Below are 14229 nucleotides of genomic sequence, written 5' to 3'. Positions count from 1 at the left end.
AAATACACGCAGAAGATCAACCGTGACAAGTACCTTGAATCAGCAGTGCCAGGAAGGCCTATGACAGGGAGACTGCCCCTGGCAAGAGGGACAGGGACAGCCCAGAGTGGTGGCAGCACTGAGACCACGGGGGAGTGCGGTTCAGACGGGCAGGCATCACAGAGCTGGCCGTGCCCAGGAGCCCCTTCACTGTGCATTAGCCCCAGTGAGACACGGCCTGTTCGAGGAGCATTATGCCGCTGAGCTGGCATTTCAAACATGGCTTGGTTCATTTACACAAACACGCTCGATAATATATATGCATTTTCCTGTGACGTCTTCTCTTACATAACACAGAGCATGTGTTTATAGACCATATATATCTCTCTATAAATACACACACGCACACACGTGTACATGCACACATGCCCAGAGCGTCCTCCTCCTCTCTGACACTCAGCTCTACACTAGGTGGTCAGTCCGTTGAAACGCAGCCGTTGTAATCACCTTCACAGTCATATAACTATCACGTCTTATATCTGTATATTCCGTATTTGATAATTGTCTGGCGCCTTAGTGAGTGCCACTTCACCAGGGGAATCGTCTCCATTTTCCCTGTTCTGCACAACAGCCCTGCCGGACAGGTTCTGCTTCCCCGTTAAACGGATGACAGAAAGTGGGGGGAGGGGGGCAGTACCGGAGCCTACACCTGTGTGACTCCACCTCCATGCTGCCTCCTTTCTAGAATTCTAGGACCCAGAGAGACCCAAGAGAGTGGTCAGACAGCTGGCTGAGTTAGGAGTCGCCTGTGCCTGCCCAAGAGTTTGTCTCTATTTAAAGAAAGAGCCGTTCGGGGAATGGGACCGTGACCGAGGCTGCACAGGCCAGCTGGGCTCTGGGGTCTCAATGGAGCCACGCAGCCATCACAGCCCCCGAACAATAGATCCGCTGACCTGCAGTCAGAGGTGACCCCAGAGGTCACTGGCCCCTGGCCGAGAAGAAAGGGCACAGATCTGTGGCCCCCCTTCCTGCGGACCACACAGGGAGGATGAGAGAGGCGGGGCTCGGATGGACAACCACGAGGCCCACTGGGAATCTCTCCCGGGCCTTTGGGGTCAGACTCAGATTCCATGCAGCCAGCCTGGGCTGAGTGTCTGACACTTGCCAGGCGCTTTCACAAGCAGCTTCTCACCGATCCTGAGAGACCCTTCGGGAACAGCACGATTCCTGTCCCCATTTAGGGAGGGACAAACGGCTTCGTAGTAGAATTCTACTCAGTACAGTTTGGCATCCATCCGTCCATCCACTGATTCACTCACTCATTCAAAAAACATTCACGGCATGTCAACCTGTACCAGGCACTGTCCCAGGCACTTGGAATAAAAAGATAAACAAAATCCCAGCCCTCGTGGAGCCGACATTCAAGGGCCATAGTGCCAGAGCCTCTGCAGACAGTCATTACCAACACAAGGGAAACAAAGACCCGGTTCTCACCTTTGGGGCACTTGTACTTTAGTGGAAGGGACAGCCACACAGAAAATTTAAAAGCACTGTGGAAAGTCAAGGGTGCTTTGATAGGGGTTAGCAGAGGGCGTGTGAGAACAAAGGCTGGGCATCAGGGAAGGCTCCCTGGAGGAGGTGTTACCTGAAATGAGCATTATCGGATCAGGAACAGTAAAATCATTCCAGGTAAAATTCACAGCAGGGAATAGAGCCCAACCCTGGTCTCTTTTGGCTGCTGTACTCAGAGACCCAGGCAGAGCTGCCCAGACCTGGCTTGTTCTCCCAAATACTGCTGAGCAAAGGCCCAGAGGCTGGAGGCAGCTCTCTGGTTTGGCAAACTCTGCCTCTGGCTACAAAGGTCAGGGATACACATGGCTGAAGAGGAGAATGGATTCGGGCGGACTTGGTTCTCTTAGGAGGCACTGGTGAGTTTTAAGCAGAAAAATGGCTGGAAGGTCAGAGCATCTCTAGGGCAAGATGAGCAGCATGGAGCCAGGCTGCCCGGCAGGGTTCCCTCATGTCTCATCATGGGCTCCCTGACCTGCTGTCTGTTTCTCTTCCCAGTGCCCTGAGCCAATCCCGCTGGATAGGGAGGACACCACCTTGGAGGCTTCCTCATTGTGGCCTGGGGGAATGGCACCTGGGCTTCGCAGCTTGCCATCGGCAGGCCTACAGGGGACCCCTGTCCCCATCCAGAGGCTCTGCCGCTCCCCTGAGCAGCCTGGCATCATCTCCACACTCCTGCTGGTCCGGGGCCCTCCATGGGTGAGGTATATGGAAGGAGGTTTGGTTGGTTAAAAATGCCAGCAAAAATACTCCTCTGCCAGAATGCTGCAGAGAAGGCTATTACAGGGGGAAATTCCTTCAGCCTAGCTGGATCCCGGGTGCAGACACAGGCTTGCCCAAGGAGAAGGAGGTCCCTGAGGCTTCTTCTGTTCCTCTGCATCTGCAGGCCCTGGGGCTGCGTGAACTGCCCTGGCGGCTGGCACCCTGCCCATGGTCACCCACCCCACCCCTGGCCCCCAGGGCCGCGTCTGTGCAGTGCCCCCGTTTGTGGCTGCAAGCTGGGCCGTGCTCCTCCCTGCCCCCTTGCCAGGGCCCTCCCCAGCCAATGGCGTTGCTCCAGGGAAGTACAGGTGGCCTAGGGTGAGTGCCTCAGCACCCCCAGGGGGGTGAGGAGGGTGGTCAGTAGTTTTGTTTTCTAACAGGAACTGCGGGACCTGTCACAAGGTGAGGCGAGGGCTGCAGACTGTTCCGTTTCTACCCCTCTCACGGGAGGACGATGAAGGCAGCACCTAGCAGGCGTCAAGACGGGGACGGGGCGGTTTCTAACAGCGTTGGTCACCCTGGACCCCGTGGGCCCCGAGGTGAGCTTCCCGCCTGTCTTGTCTGGATTTATTTTTGTCAGCCAGTAAGTGCCCCTTCTTGCTGACATTCATTTCAAGCTGTTTCTTTTCCTTGCCAGTTAGGGAGTGCTGGCAGAGTCTGGACTGGGCAGGAGTTGGCGCTCCCCCTAGGAAGCGACGGGCCAGCAGGGTGGTAGGGAGGCCAGGGGCCAGGCTGCTGGCTTTGGAGCCTGGTCTCCCCACTGATCAGCACGAGTCCGGGTAAGCTCCTGGACCAGCTATATCACCTGTATAACGGGGATGATGCGGGGCTGCCTGGTGCCGCCAGGTGAGGGTGTGAAGACTGGGGTAATACGTAAGGAAGGTGTTTGATCGGTGCCTGGCGTGCCGTCGGCTCAGTTGCTGCTATTATTATTGTGTCCCTTGGGTCCAGCAGCTTGTGAACAGAGCCTTACTGGGCCCAAGGAATGGAACAAAGGCAGAGTGAGAGAGTGACACTTTCTTGTGACCTAATTAGTAGCCAGCTGGAGGATGAGTCCTGGGGAGTGAGCGGGGGTTGGGGGCCGGCCTGGACCGGCCTGCACAGGGCTGCTGCCCCCTGTGCTCTCCGCATGCTGCCACCGAGGCTGACTGGAGGGTTGGTGGGCCCTGCTCAGGACAGGGACGTGGGAAGAGCACCGGGGCCACCACCCAGCAGTCCTAGCCCCAAGTGTCCTGGAGAGCCGTGCGGGAGCGCTCCAGGAGGCAGGCGCTGTGTGTGGCCATCAGCAGGAGCACAGATCGAGAGGCAGGGGCACATGCCCACCTCGGAATACAGCCGCACACCTCCGTGCGGGCCCATCTGAGACACACGCTCCTGAATTTCCAAAGGCAAGTGGCAGAAGGATCTAAGATGCACTTTGAATGAAGCTGGAAAACAAGCAAAGCAAGCCCAGTATTGTTTAAGGGCACGTTCGTATTTGGTGAACACAAAAAGAAAGGCAGGAAAGGGGACCAAAATGAAATCCAGGGAGTGGCCAACACACGGTGGGTGGGGCGGTGGTGGGGGCTGGGGAGGGCGTCACAGCGAGCCCGCCTCAGCTCTGATCGCTTCGGCGGGGCCCAGCCTTCCACTGAGTGCGTGGACATGGGTGGGTTTCCTTCCCATACTTTGTAATTTAACACAAATTGCATGAGATATTCGATAATCAGATGTTTTAAAAGAGAATACTGGTCTTGACTTTGCTTTTACATGTTTCTCCCATCTTCTATTCCCTCCCTTCCTCCCTCCTTCCTTCCTTTCTTTATTCCTTCCTTCCTCCCTTTCTCTCTCTCTTTCTCCTTTTCTGCACTTTTAACAAGCAAGGATAATCGTGTCTCTGAAAAGACAAATTAAAAAACACTTTTCAGAGCACTGGACTTGCAGGAGTCCCCTCCCAACCCCACTCTTGCTGCCTGGATGCCCGCTGGGCCCCCTCTCTGCCTCCATCCTCATCCCTCCCCATCAGCCTCCACTCCGTGCAGAGGGGTCTTTGAAGCCACCCCTGTGCTGCAGCACCCCCTGCAGCCCCGGCAAAGGCCTCGTGTCCTCAGTGAAACCAGGTCAGAGAGCGTCCCAGCAGCAACCCAGAAAGTCAAGCGGACGCAAATCTGAACAGCAGAACAAAGCCAACCTGTCCGCCAAGGAAACTCAATCCGATTGTGCCCCAGGCCCTGTGGCCGGAGCAGCCTTGTGACAGAAGAAAGGGCGCTTTCATGGGTTGGGCCCTGCCTGCTGGCAAATGGGCCCTACCAGTGCCCTGCCCACTCTCCCAGGGGCCCCACAGGACCTGCTGGCCCTTCGCTCAGCCTGGGGTGGGCACGGGGGAGGGCTTCTTCATCCGGCCTCAGAGGAGACTGGAGGTAAGGAAGGGACATCAGGAGAAGCCAAAGGCAATGAATGGCTTCAAGGTTAAGGCTCTGGAGATAAAAAAGACAGTGTGTGTTTGTCCTGGAAATTGGCTCGCGGACAGATTAAATTTAGGAGGAACCAGGGCAGATACACAGGGAAGCGTGTTTCCTTAATGAGCCGTCTTTATTTAACTGCTTCGTCATTTACTGGGCCAGAGACTCTGGAGGTGACCCCAAAAGTCACGATGATGAAGACAAAGATGGACTGAGCCCCACTGAGCTGCATCAGGGCCGGGCTCCTGTGACATCAGGTCCTTGGGCCTGTCATCCCTGTCATCTTAATGGGGCAAGAGAGGGCTGCCCTGACCCCAAGACGGCCCCCAATGGGCACATCCGCCTTGCTCAGGGACAGTCTTTCTTTACTTATTGCACTTCCCTAGCAGGGAGGTAAGGGGCCGGGGGGAGTTAACTTGGAGGGGTGCCTCCCTCTCCTACCCTGACACCCCCTCCCTCTAGCCTCCTGTACTCCCTCCACGTCCCTTCTCATCCACCCAGCCATCCACTCACTCAACAGAGCGTTTCTGAGCACCGGCGTCCCGCACGGTGCCGAAGTGCGGCAGGGACAAGCCCAGGGCAGCGATTGCTTCATGGGGCTCCCGACAGCCCAGCGTGGGGGCGGGGGCAGACTTCCTTCAAATAGTCCCCTAATCAAATCATGATGAACTACAACAGGAGGGCTGAGGAAAGGTGCAGACAGCTGGGTTTGGGGGGCGGGGGGCTGGGTATGGGGGGCGGGGGGAGCGGGGGGAGCACGGCATTTTAGGACAGTGACACTATGCCACGTGATGCTGTGTCGGTGGGTAAAGACACTGCACTTGGCAAAAGCCAGAGAACCGCGTGGCGCACAGAGAATGCTAAGGTAAACCGTGGACTCTAGTCCATGATATTGAGTCCGTGTTGGCTGAGGACAAGTTGAGCGACCTGCTGGGGCGGTAGCAGGGACAACCGGCAGGAGCACGCACTCTACCTGGCTTCCTGTGTGCTTGCTTTCTGGTGGAGGCAAAATCACACTGTAACATCCGCCTCCCTGAGGCCACTTCTTTAGAGGCAAACCAAAGACTGGGGCTGAGACCTAGCTCTGTGACTTTCCTGCTGTGGACAAGCCCCTTTCAAATCCCACATACCAATGCAGACAAGCAAAGCCAGCTCTCCAAGTCTTAGTTTCCCTGCAGAAAGACGTGGGTACAAACGCCCACCTCGAACACCTGGGGAGTCCTGGGCTTACAGCAGGTGCTCTCCAGGTCAGTGGTTCTGGAAGTGGGGGTCCTGGACCAGCCTCATCATCATTGCCTGGGCACTTGCTAAAAATGCAAGTTCTCGGGGTCCAGTCCAGGTCAGCTGCATTGTAACGCCAGGGTGTGACCCAGCAAGTTGTTTTAAGGAAACCTCCAGGGGTTTCTGACACCAGCTCAGCTTTGCAAGGCACTGTGCTACCTGGCAGCTCATCTGGGGGTTACCGATATCCTCCATCCCTCCCTGCCAGCCGGCTGAGGGCAGGGCCTGGGGTCAGACCGCCCCAGGAGAGGTCCTACTGCCCCCTCTCCCGGTAGGTGGCTGCAGGCAGGTTGGCTGTCCTCCAGGAGCTGCTTCCTCATCGTTGACGTGGGTTGACATGGGAGTTCGCCATGACTGCCGGCTGCCCAGGGCCTCAGTGTGACGAGGTCACTGCTGGGACACTGGAGGAGCTCAGCAACTGGTGGCTGCCACTGCTGTTGTTCGTTTCCTTCTTAAACAACCCAGGATCAGGGACTTTTGTTCTTCAAAGGGGTCCAGTTTCTCTGGCACAAATCCCACCTACCCTGCCATCATCCCCCTGATAAATGTGCCCAGAAGGACCAGTGGTGAGGAAATCGCCCAGGGCTCCCCTGTTGCCCATCTGATGGGCGGCTTTCCACGTTCGGACGAGGCGGAGGATTTCAAGCCCCGGGATTACAAAGGAGGCCCCAGACGCACCATATGGCCTGGGCCTGGCCGCCTGGTCGTCCTGTGGGATCAGAGGCGGTTGTATGAAACACTGACATAATATTCCTTCCAAAAGTGATTACAGAGTTGCAGGCAGCAGAATGTCATTTGGTGGCCTCGGCCTGCTCCCAGCAGCAGCGATGACTAAACAAGCTAATCAAATCAGCACAAATTTGCACACGGGCCTGGCAGCCGGGCCTGAAGATCCCCACGGCGAAGGCGTCTTCCTGTGGTGAGACGACTTGACGGACAAGCTCCTGGAGGGCAGCCAGGCCCCCATGGGCTGCCTGGCAAGTCCGCGTGGTGAGGGTGGATGCACCCACAGGAAGCCACAGCCAGGGTCCCAGATAGGACAGAGCCACGTCAGCAAACAGCAAACGGAGGGGGAGGAGCAGGAAGGGCAACACGTGCTTCAGCCTCACTGTGTGTGCATGTGTGCACATGTGTGTGGAGAGAGACACACAGAGAGACCGCCATCACATGCAGCTTCCCGCAACTCCCTGAGAATGTGGGCCCTGGAAGCCACCTTGGTTCTGTCATCTGCTGTGTGTCCTTGAGCAAGATACTTAACCTCTCTGAGCTCGGTGTCCTCATCCATAACGTGAGGAAGGGAGTTTTCCTAAGTCTTGAGGTTGTTATGAAGATTAAATGAAATAATATCATAAAGGTTACCACATAATGTCCGACAGTGAATATTCAATAAACAGCAATTGTTGTTACTATTACAATGTTCAACAAACTTCACCACAGGCCTTTTACACGTATGTGCCAGGCCCCAGACTCTGGGGATGACATGCTAAGGATGACGCTGTCCTTGTCTTCGAGGAGCACATATCCTGACGGGGGTGACAGAGAAAGACCAGAGCCTGTGATGAGTGACACAGAAGTGGAGAGGAGCGGGGGCTGGGACCACAGGGCAGGGGCACCCAGCCTGAGGGGCCTGGGGATCCTCTGAGAGGAGGTGACCCCTCATCTGAGTTTGGGACAGTACGCTGGGATTGTGAAGGAGGGAAACAGAGAGGCACAGCCAGGAGCCAGAGCCACTGTGCCTGGCCAAACTACGGCAGTCCCTGAGGGGCAGATGGGCAGCGCTGTGCCCACAGGCCGGGGATTTTCAGGTCCAAGAAAGAAATGGAAGGTACAGCCATGTCCAAGACTGGGATAAAGGGACACACCCTTCTGGAGAATTCCATCATCACAACTTGGCTCCCAGACACACAAACAAGGACAGCAGCCGGGGAGCCATTACAGGGCAGCAGGAGAGAGCAGTGGGCTGGCAGGAGCCTGCCCGCCCGGCCCCGCCGCCCGCCTCTGGGCCAGGCTACAGTTCCTTCCATGCAGTGGGAGGGTCGCAGGCTCAGGGCCTCCCCTGCTTTCAAGTTCACAAGGTGCCACAGCCACAGATGCCTACACGATTACTGACTTCATACACTTGTCTCTGCAGCAGCCCCCTTTAAAAACTGAAATCACTAATTTAAACAAAAATGTAAACGCTTCCTTAACTGAAGAAGACAGACGCAAGCATGAAATGAAACCAACAAGGTCTTACACCTCTGGTTGGACCTGTTCCTTCCTGAGACTGGGCCTGAGGTCTGGGGGTGAGGGTGGGGGGGGGGGGGGGCGTTCAGCAAGTGTTGTGGGAGGTGCCAGAGGCATCCAGCCCCCGGGCGAGATTACTCCGAAGGGAGACTTTCCCCAGTGCAGTCCCAAGAGGGATGCGACCCTCGTCGCTGGGGACCTCGATGAATTCAGCAGCATGTGTGCACCCCCTCTCTGGTCTCGCAGACTGCAGGTCATCATCTCCTCTACCTGCCCTGCACTTGGGGGAAATGCGGGCCCCAATAATCGCAAAAGCCATTTCCAGCCATAAAACCCGTCAATGCTACGACTGCATCAACTCGGCAGAACAGGTCAAAGTGACCACACACGAACCACCGGGCCACTCTACCAGTCCTGCCTGAGCCCCTCCCTCCTCAAGCCCAAAGACACACAGACTGGACGCCACTCCTGAAAGGGGCTGTGTCCGGCCATGTGGCCTGGGGAGTGGTCCAGTGCATACGAACCTCAGGGTCTTGGCTGGAGACCTCTGAGGCAGGACCAGCCCACGATCCCTCCCACAGCCCCACCTCAGGGACACCTGGTTTTCCTTCATCTACCAGCCCAACTGCACCCCTGCCCCCAACTCCATACCCACCTCTCCCTTCCTGCATCACCACTCCTGGGCTACTGCCCAGCCCCCCACCCCCCCGACTGCTCTCTGGAATTCTGGTATTTTCCCAATGCTCCACTCATTAAATCCATCCTCCTCTTAACCACTAGTGTGAATTTAGGAAAACTGAATTCTAGCCACATCGTTGACCTACTAATGACCCTTCAGGACCTGTGTGTCCAAGTTCAAGATCCTTAATTGTATGTACAGAACAGACCACTGTCATCTAGCCCCACCCTCCCTCTCCAGCCTCGGCTCCCAGTTTTCCCTGCAACACACACCAGACTCCCCGGCACAGACCCAGCTGCAGCTTCCCGCCTACACCGTGTTGTTTGCACCTCAGGACCTTTGCACATGCCGGTCTCCCTGCACAGAACGCCCTTTCCCTCCCCAGCCCCTCTGTCCCCTTTCTAGCTGTATCCTGTTAAGGGCGTGGACTGTGTCTGTCCTGTTCACTGCTGTGTCCCCAGCCTCAGCATAAAGGCTGGCTCTCAGTAGGGGATCCACAGACACTCAGAAGTGGACAATCTGAAGAAAGACGCCTGTAGGTGGGACCCAGCGCCCCTTTGGGGGCTCCAGTTACATGTGTTCTCTGCTGTTCATTGAAATTCTCCATCTCCCCCCGCACCCCCGCAGTCTGAGGCCTCATCCAGGGTGGAGGGGCTCAGCGGAGGTGACAGGCCAGGGCCCCAGCAAGTTCCGTGGCCTGCTTCGTGAGGTCTACCCCACACTGTCTGTCTTTAAAAAAAGAAAAGTTTTAATTAATTGCCAATATTAGATGATTTCCGAAATAATCCAATTCAGGCTTCTCTTGAAAAATATCATGTTCTGCCCACTCTGGGCAGGGTCCCTGCATGATAAGGACCAGCTGAGGAGCAGCGGCTCCACCAGCCAGGACCCCTGCCCTCCGCCAGTCCCCACAGGCCCACCCAGCCCCCTTCACACACCCCTGTCACCTGCCTGGCCACCCTGGTGTTTGGATTCTCTGTCTCAGAACACAGCGTATTCATTTGCAAACCTCTTCTCTTCAGTGTGTACTTATTAAGTCTCTGATATGTGGCACGCCTTATACAGGAGGCCAAATAAGCCAACTCTCCCGCTGAATTGAACCTGCTTTTCTTGGCAAAAAAGCAAGATCAATTGCAAGAGTCAATTGCCCATGAGATTTTTAAAAGCACAAACTGTCCAAAGTCTGCACAGGCGTCCTCCTAACGAGGGCAGAGGGCTGCGTCCTCCAGGGCAGTGAGTGTCCAGCTTTAGGGTGTGCAAGAATCATCTGGGTGGGGGGAAGTGTCTGTTAAAATGCAGATGCAGATCAGCAGGCAAGGCAGGGCGGGGCCTGGGACTCTGCATTCTCACAAGCTCCCAGAGAGGATGATGCTGCACTCTTTCACCAGCAGCCTCTGCGTCATCCCCACAACAGGTGAGAGAGGCCCAGCAGCACCACCTGCACCCTTGCTGCCTGGAAGGACCGTCTTCCAGGACATTCAGGTGTCCTCGGGATGACCACTTGCTTGGTGTCACCGTGGTAAAGGCAGAAAACCCTTCGAGAATGCCCAACTGCCTCATTCCAGTCCCGGAAAGGGAACTGTGTAGCGCGGAACAAACAGGGGCAGGTGGGTGGGGGCAGCAGGGTTCACACACCTTTCCCCCCTCCCCACGGCTGATCCCCTCAAGTCCCCAAGTGAGGCACTCAGAGGGCCTCAAACTGAGACCCCGCACCAGGATGCAGGGTGCTCCCGAAACCTCAAGGAGCAGAAGATGGAGGCGCAGGCCAACCTGAGATGCAACCCTAACCTGCAAGTTGGTTTTCTGGAGCAAGCTTCACACTCAGGCTCCCGTCCCTGGCGGATTGTTTTTCCAGGCTGCAGGCGGGAAGCACGTCAGGGATCTTGGAGGAAGCAGAGAGCAAACACAGGCAGGAGGAGTCCCAGGGGCTTCCCACTCGGAGCCGGTAAACAGGAAGTGGCAGGTACACACTACGGGAACACCCTGGAGTTTGCTGGTTTGTTTTGCAGCCTTTTGGCTCGTTCACATACACAGGGCCGAAGATGATCAGAAATGCACCTTGCTGTCTGCAGCCCCCTCCCCACACTCACCAGGTTTCGGTGAAAACAAGGCTCCTGAGCAAAGATGGGCCCCGTGGGAGGGGGCATGCGGGTGGGGATGCTGTTGGCTGCAGGGATGAGCCCTCTGATTATTCTAGCCCACCTCCCCCCAACCCCCTCCTGCTACCCCCGGAAAGAAACCTTTTTCAGGGCCACGAAGGGTAGCGAAGCCGACCCCTGGATGGTGGCTGCATCTGGCACAGCTTTGGGGCCTGCTCTGGGCTTTCATTACCGTCCTGTAGTTTCAAAGTGCCAGCTCCGGAGGGGGCTGGGGAGAGAAGAGTCTGGGATTTGCGCAGCCTAGGTGTACATAAATAGCAGCAGACAGAATGTCCTTTATCAGCGATTGCCCAGGAAACAGGGAGAAAATTCTTCTCGTGGCCCAGTTATACGGAAGGGCCTCACGGTTCTGGGAGACAGCCTTCTCCCCCGGACACGGACACGAAGTCACTGCTCCTGACCCCCATTGGGAGGGTCCCTGCCAGAGAGAAGGCAAGGCGGGGCTGAGCTGCTGTCCACCACCAGCCAGCAGCACAGAAGTTCTTTCCCAGGAAAGGGAGGTTGTGCAGCCTGGGGGGTGAACTGGAAATTATTAACCACAGGATGAGTGGAATCCAAAAGAGTTGAAAACTGGTTGTTGGCTTCATTGGGAGTTGTAAGCATGCTAGGAAAAAAAAAATGACAGATAGATTGAAATTTTTTTTTCCCTGAACCACAAGGAGGCATTTCCAGTAACTGTATCAAGTCCAGCTCTCCAGGGTTCTCTCCCGCTGGTATTTCAAGGGTGGTTTTGTTACTTCCTCACACAGGTGGCCTAGGAAACACTCGATATATTTTTCTTTTCTTTCTTCCTTTTTTTTTTTTCACCAGAAGGATCTGAGTCTTTCTCTTTTGCCCTTTTCTTCTTTTATTTCTATTTCTGATTCAGATAACGGTAGCTTTAAAGGGCCTTGGAGACTATTTATATCACAGGAGAAGTTCAGATTCTTATCTTTCTTACAAAAATAGCAAGCCCAGCCTCCTGCTGTCAGCAGCTAACATCTTCTCAAGCGCGCACGGTGAGCGTGGCTCTCTGCTGCGGCCGCCTGCCAGGGCCCCTCAAACACTGGGGTGTGGCGCTCCCTCTATTTTTCATCGGCCTTTGCTGTTGTTCCAGTTGTTTTGTTAGTGAGTGGCATGCGTCCTTCCTCTGTTTTAACTGTCAACCCTCTAGCAGATACACGACTTGCAGATACTCTCTTCCATTCTGTAGGTTGCCTCTGCATTTTGTTGACGGCTTCCTTTACTGCCGTCCCACTGACTGATTTTTGCCTGCCCAGCAATCTGAACCCTGGGTCTATATCCAAAGGAAGTGTAAACAGGATATTGAAGAAGTAACTTCACGCCCATGTTTATGGTGGAATTAGTCACAATAGCCAAGACAGGGAAGCAGCCTAGGAGTCCATGGGTGGGCGGGGGGAGAGAGAAGACACAGAGAATGCGCACAGTGGGACGTTACTCAGCGGTGAGAAGGAACCCTGCCACTAATGACGCTGGGTGGGCCCTGAGGGCCTTGCTCAACAGGGGATAGGTCATGACCTCACTCCCATGCAGAAACTAAAAAAGCCGAACTCACAGTAACAGGGGGAAGACAGGTGGTTGCCAGGGCAGGGAGTGGGGCTGTTGGGCATATGCTGACTGACGGGCCCAACGTGCAGCTGGAAGGTGAGTAGGTACGTCCTGCTGATTTCTTGTGCAGCGCGGGGATCGAAGTCGACGTCACTGCAGACCTTAAATGTCCTCACCGCCAGAAAGAAACGACAGTTACGCGATGCGGTGGAGGGTTAGCTAACGGGCTGCGGTGGCAAACACACTGCAATAAATACAATAAATGTGTCACTCGACTTGTAGGCCTTACACGTGCCCAGTGTTACACGTCAATTGTATCGCAGTCAAAAATAAAGAGACCGATGGGTGAACACACCACACAGCTGTCAAAGCGCCTGATTCTGCGGCAGGGCCTGAGAGTCTGCACTCCTACCCGCTCCCACGGAGGCCGGCACTGCCAGGCTCGGAGACCAGGTGCCACGTGGCAGAGCGACACCCAGAATCTCCTCTCACCCTCACGTCAGGTCGGCAGAACTGGCTTCATCAGAGGAAGCTAAGGATTTTTCCCCACAAACGGCAGGGAAACAAGCCTTAAGCCATCTTCAGTTTTGGAACAGGAAGTGCTGACGTGGAAAGGTGAGCAGGTGTGGACAAGATACCTGCGCGCAGGGACGTGCCCTGATGTCAGGGCTTGAAACCCCCTCCCCGAGCTACAAAAGATGAGAGTGTAGATCTCGGGCTTTGGAGACAGGGAGGCACAGATTCGAGTTGCAGCGCAGCCACTCACTGGCTGGCTGGTTGGTCCTGGACAAAGTCATGCCACCTCGCTGAGCCTCAGTTTCCCCATATGTAACATGGGACCAAAAGCCTACCACCCAGGGTCGTTGTCAAGAGCAAATGAGAAAACACACATCGAGCACCTCTTACCACCACCTAGTACCTGCCTGATAAATGGCAGCCGTTCGTTCGCTCACCCAACTCTGTGAGCATCTACCGCCTCCCAGGCCTATACACTGGAGAAACAAGGGAACAGGCTAATGTGGTTGCAGAAATAGTGAGCCAATGGCCCCCCAAGATGTCCACGTCCTAACCCTGGAACTTGTGGATGGGTGAGCTCACATGGCAAAGGGGTTCTACATGTGATTGAGGTTAAGGACCTCGAAGTGGGGAGGGGAGCTGGGGTTATGCAGCCTAATCACACAGAGATGGAAGCGGAGAGCCTTTCCCGGCTATGGCCAGACAGCAGCTGGGCCCTGGTTTGCTGGGCCTGGTCACCTGGAGGCAAGCCGCTCTCTGGCTAACGCTGCCAAACCCACGGGGAAATCTAGCCCTCGGTGAGAGCTCAGATCTGAGCTCTGAAAAAGTGCTTTGCACAGTTCATCTCCATGCGAGTCTCCAGCTGTCAGCTATTCGCCCCTTGCTGGAGGATATCGGATGCCATCAGCATCAAAGCCCGTGACAAGGACGAGAGACTCATGTCTGACGCTAGAACAAAATGACGAAATGCATCGGAATTTCATTCAGGGAGGGCACTGTTGGGACAAACTCTTGGAGGAGAGTGGGTGAGGGGTGCAGAGGACAGGGGCTGCGGTCACACGACATCAGA

The sequence above is a fragment of the Desmodus rotundus genome, chromosome 6 (assembly GCF_022682495.2).
Source record: "Desmodus rotundus isolate HL8 chromosome 6, HLdesRot8A.1, whole genome shotgun sequence".
NCBI classification, from domain to species: domain Eukaryota; kingdom Metazoa; phylum Chordata; class Mammalia; order Chiroptera; family Phyllostomidae; genus Desmodus; species Desmodus rotundus.
Note: the sequence above shows the minus strand (reverse complement) of the source record.